The 5,788-nt window shown below is 39.8% G+C and overlaps 1 non-coding gene across 1 annotated transcript; it reads left to right on the top strand.

Annotated features, from left to right (window-relative positions):
- Window positions 1-5,442: 5,442 nt before the first annotated feature.
- LOC140876791 (small nucleolar RNA R71) lies at window positions 5,443-5,549 on the top strand. Its single transcript, XR_012149024.1, has one exon. It is a non-coding gene; the product is annotated as a small nucleolar RNA R71 (small nucleolar RNA).
- The last annotated feature ends 239 nt before the right edge of the window (window positions 5,550-5,788 follow it).

Genomic DNA, 5,788 nt, shown 5'->3' with positions numbered 1-5,788 from the left:
TTCAACAACTTGACCAATGAAGCTCAAATATCCAGGGTTGATAAAAGATTTCAATATACCTCGGTTTGATAGCACCAATCCGGCAAATTTAGATATCTAACTGCCTCCTTGCCTTGAATTCGAACGAGCACTTTGAAAGAAAATTGATCGAAATCCCCCAACTCGACAAACCCTAGCAGCGAAAATGAGAGGAACTCGGATTACCTTGAATTCGAATACACGAAGCTAGGTGAGGATGAATATGTGCGATTTATGGTGTAGCCGAGATTTTCAGGTGGGATTTTTCGAGGTTGAGGGGAGAAGATGGCTTGGGGGCGGATGAATTAGAGAGAAGGGGAAAATCTGATCTGTGCGATCCCCTTTTTTTCAGTATATACGCAGCAGTGCTGGAGCGCCCGTTGTTTTTCTGAGAAAGCGCTGGAGCGCTGCGTATGTAGCGCTGGAGCGCTAAAACTTCGACTTTGGAATTCCCAGAATAGCGCTGGAGCGCTAAATGCTCGACTTTGCTACGTAAATAATAGCGCTGGAGCGCTGAATTTGGAGCGCTGGAGCGCTTGAGCTTCGAATTTTTATACCCTAAAGAATGATTTTGGGCAGAAACAGACCTGCAATACAACTCGGAATTGGGATCAAAATTAAAATTAAAAAAATGAAAAATAAAAAATTACTGAAATGCAATAAAATTAACTAAAAATAAAATAAACTAAAACGAAATTAAAATTTGGGTTGCCTCCCAAAGAGCGCTTGGTTTAACGTCGTAAGCCTGACATTCGTGGTGTTTTTACGCGGTCTCGATCAAAGTAACTTTCTCGATGTTCCTCACTTCAGTACCAAAGTAATGTTTCAACCTCTGCCCATTGACTTGGAATGTCTGACCATCGTGACAACTCAGTTCAATGGCTCCATAGGGATGTACTTTCACCACGGTGAACGGACCAGACCATCGAGATTTAAACTTACCTGGAAATAATCTGAGATGAGAATTAAATAATAATACATGCTGTCCAGGCTCGAATTCTCTCTTCAATAATATTTTTTCATGCCACTTTTTAGTCTGTTCTTTGTAAAGCTTGGCATTTTCGTAAGAATGATTACGAAACTCCTCTATCTCATGCAACTGCAACAATCGCTCTTCTCCAGCATCTTTCATATCAAAATTCAACTTTTTCACCGCCCAATACGCTCGATGCTCTAACTCTACTGGCAGATGACATGCTTTACCAAAGACCAACCTGTATGGCGACATGCCAATAGGAGTTTTGAACGCGGTCCGGTATGCCCATAGTGCATCATCCAACTTGCTAGCCCAATCCTTCCGATTCGTGTGAACAGTCTTTTCTAGAATTTGCTTAATTTCCCGGTTGGATATTTCAGCTTGCCCATTTGTTTGAGGATGGTATGCACATGTCACTTTATGTCTAACACCATATTTGTCAGTAATGAATTAAAGATTTTATTGCAAAAATGCGTACCTTCATCACTGATAATGGCCCGTGGAGTTCCAAACCTCGTGAAAATATTTTTCTGCACAAACTGTACCACTACACGAGCATCATTAGTGGGAGTGGCGATTTCTTCCATCCATTTCGAAACGTAATCGACAGCCAATAAAATATAAGATTGACCAAATGATTTAGGGAGTGGTCCCATAAAATCAATTCCCCACACGTCAAATAATTCAACTTCTAAAATATTGGTGAGAGGTAATTCATGACGCCTAGATATATTTCCCATCCTTTGACATCTATCACATGATTTTACCAAGGTATAACTGTCTTTGAATAAAGTTGGCCAATAAAAACCAGACTGAAGTACCTTAGCGGCTGTTCGTGTGGCTCCAAAGTGACCACCATATGGTGCAGAATGACATTGTTCCAAAATTTCTTTTTCTTCAGCTTCATCTACACATCTTCTTATCACTTGGTCCGAACACTTCTTGTACACAAACGGATCATCCCACAGATAAAATTTGACATCATGGAAAAATTTCTTCCTTTGGTGATGATTAAAATCTGGAGGCAAAACACCACAAGAAAGAAAATTAGCCAAATCAGCAAACCAAGGAAGTTTAGAATTTACCTCAAAAAGATGCTCATCAGGAAATTGCTCCTTGATGAGTTCATATTCAGCTTTTTCTTCCAACTCCATGCGAGACAGATGATCCGCCACTAAATTTTCACTTCCTTTCTTGTCTCTAATTTCAAAATCAAACTCTTGTAGTAAGAGTATCCACCGAATCAATCATGGTTTGGCATCCTTTTTGACAAAGAGATAACGAATTGCTGCATGGTCAGTATAAACAATTACTCTAGAGCCAATGAGATAAGACCTGAATTTGTCGAAAGAGAACACCACAGCCAACATCTCTTTTTCCGTAGTAGTGTAATTCTGTTGTGCTCCGTCAAGAGTGCGACTGACGTAGTAAATTGCCCGAAATATTTTATCTCTTCTTTGCCCCAAAACTGCTCCCACAACATAATCGCTAGCATCACACATTACTTCAAACGGCTCTTTCCAGTCAGGCACAATCATAATAGGTGCAAAAATTAGTGCCTCCTTAATTTTCGTGAACGCCTGCAAACACGCATCATCAAAAATAAAAGATGCATCTTTTTCTAACAAATTACATAAAGGCTTAGTAATTTTAGAAAAATCTCTAATAAAGAGACGATAGAACCCGGCATGTCCCAAGAAGCTTCTAATGGCTTTCACATTATTTGGCGGTGGAAGCTTTTCAATCGCAACCACTTTTGCTCGGTCCACCTCAAGCCCAGTAGATGACACTTTATGCCCAAGTACGATGCCTTCTTGCACCATGAAGTGGCACTTTTCCCAATTAAGCACTAGGTTCTTTTCTTGACAGCGCTGCAAAACAAGGGTCAGATTGTGCAAAAAATGATCAAAAGAAGACCCAAACACAGAAAAGTCATCCATAAAAATCTCCATAACTTCTTCTACCATGTCAGAAAAAATTGTCATCATACACCGCTGAAAAGTAGCCGGTGCATTACACAACCCAAATGGCATTCTCCTAAACGCATAAGTACCATAGGGACATGTGAAAGTTGTTTTCTCTTGATCCTCTGGTGCTATGGCAATTTGATTGTAACCAGAATAACCATTTAAAAAGCAATAATGTTGGTAACCAGCCAACCTATCAAGCATTTGATCAATAAAAGGAAGAGAAAAATGATCTTTTCTAGTAGCCTTATTCAACCTTCTATAATCAATGCAGTGACAGTACGAGTCGAAATTAACTCATTTTTCTCATTCTTAACTACAGTCATACCTCCTTTCTTCGGCACAACCTGTACTGGTGACACCCAAGCACTGTCAGAAATAGCATAAATAATACCAGCATTCAATAATTTCAACACCTCAGCCTTTACCACTTCTTTCATCGCAGGATTCAATCTCCTTTGATGATCGACATATGGACTATACGACTCCTCCATTAAAATCTTATGCATGCAAATATTGGGACTAATTCCCTTAATATCAGAAATCGACCAACCCAACGCAGATTTGAATTTTCTCAAAACTCTTAATAATTTATCTTTTTCATCAGGAGTAAGAGAGGATGAAATAATTACCGGTCAAGTCGAATTTTCTCCCAAAAATGCATAGCATAAATGACCTGGCAATTCTTTCAATTCAGGAGTAGAAACTGGTACCTCTTTTATTGGCTCCTCAGGTAATTTTTCAATTTTTTCTTTTCCATCTTTTTCCTTTGGCAAACTTTCAAGAGCAAGAAATTGCTCTCTAAGTTCCCAATCATCACCGTCAAACTGGGTTACAGAATTTATTAAGCACCTTGCCAATGCATCTTCCAACTCCATTCCTGCAACAAAAGTTTTCTCATAAGATTTAAATAAATCAATGCTATTACAAGAATGGACCTCATCTTTGTATTTCATGGTCTTATAAATATTGAATGTGACCGCTTCACCACCAACTCGTAGAGTTAATTCACCCTCTTGTACATCAATTAACGCTCTTCCATTCGCCAAGAATGGTCTCCCCAAAATTAGAGGGACATCTTGATCTTCTTCCATGTCAAGCACTACAAAGTCAGCAGGAAAAATAAACTTATCTACTTTTACCAGTACATCTTCCACAACTCCTCTAGGATAAGTCAGGGAGCGGTCAGCCAACTGCAGAGTAATTGTGGTTGGTTTCACCTCGCCAAGCTCCAACGACCTGAAAATAGACAAAGGCATTAAATTAATACTTGCACCTAAATCACATAATGCCCTATTAACAGTCGCACCACCAATAATACAAGGAATAGTAAAACTCCCTGGATCTTTCAGTTTTTGTGGCAGTTTCTTTTGTAGGATGGCACTGCACTCTTTAGTCAACTTCACAGTCTCAAATTCTTCAAGCCTTCTTTTCCTTGCCATCACATCATTCATGAATTTTGCGTAGTGTGGCATCTGCTCCAACGCATCTGCGAATGGAATATTTATATGGATTTTCTTGAAGATGTCAAGAAACTTAGAAAACTTCTCATCCAACGCTTTTTTCTTGAACCGCTGTGGATATGGCAGAACAGGTTGTGGCACATGCGGTTTCTCAGGCACAACTGCAGACTTGCTGGAATTTTTGCTCACAGATTTCTCAGACTCCACCACAATTTCTTCAACTGCTTCATCATCCACTACCTTTGGATCATCAACCCCAAGTTCTTTACCACTTTGCAAAGTAACAGCCTTGCATTGCTCCCTAGGATTAACCTCAGTATTGCTAGGAAACACTCCTCTCTGCTGATTATTCAATGCATTCGCCAACTGACCAATTTGAGTTTCAAGATTTTTCATAGAGGCGCTCACATTGGTCAAGTGTGTCTCCATACTATCAAGCCTATTCTCATTCCTCTTAAATCTTGTGGATGACTCTGAAATAAAACTATTCACCAAATCTTCCATAGATGGTTTACCCTCACCATTCTGAGTATTGAACCCCGGTGGAGGATTCAACACATTCTTATTGTTTGCATAGGAAAAATTCTCATGATTACGCAAACTAGGATGATATTGATTGGGTGCAGGGTTACCTCGATATTTGTTGTAGTTTCTGTTGTTCACATATTGAGCTTGCTCCACACTTTCAAATCCATCAGTAGAATGTACGGCATTCGCCAGTGATGCTGACTCAGTAGAAACTTGATTTCCTTTGCTCAGTGCAGCCAACTGTGTAGAAATAGCAGACATTTGAGCAGTCAAAGCAGTGAACGCATCAACTTCATGAACTCCAGCAGGTTTTCTATGCATAGATCTCTCACTCGGCCACTGATAACTATTAATAGTCATCTGCTCCAACATCTCATACGCATCCGCAGGAAATTTTGAAAATATAGATCCTCCAGCAGCAGCATCCACAGAAATCCTAGTAGGCCCATTCAATCCATTGTAGAATAGTTCAATTTGTTCCCAATCAGCGAAATTATGGTTTGGACACTTGCGTAGTAATTCCTTGTAACGCTCCCAAGCTTCATAAAGTTGCTCATAATCATGCTATCTAAAAGTAGTGATCTCAATTTTCAGTTGAGCAGGCTTAGCAGGCGGAAAATACTTGGACAGGAATTTTGAAGCCAAATCCTCCCATGTAGCGATGCTTCCAAGAGGTAGTGACTCCAACCAACTACGAGCATTGTCCCTAAGAGAAAATGGGAACAATCGTAGTCTGATGGTGTCCTCAGTAACACCATGAATTTTCACTGTGTCAGAAATCTCCAGAAAAGTGCGCAGATGCAAATTCGGATCTTCAGTAGCTGCACCCCTAAACT

The sequence above is a fragment of the Henckelia pumila genome, chromosome 1, assembly GCF_033568475.1.
Source record: "Henckelia pumila isolate YLH828 chromosome 1, ASM3356847v2, whole genome shotgun sequence".
Taxonomy (NCBI): Eukaryota; Viridiplantae; Streptophyta; class Magnoliopsida; order Lamiales; family Gesneriaceae; genus Henckelia; species Henckelia pumila.
This window is presented reverse-complemented; position numbering and strand designations above follow the sequence as displayed.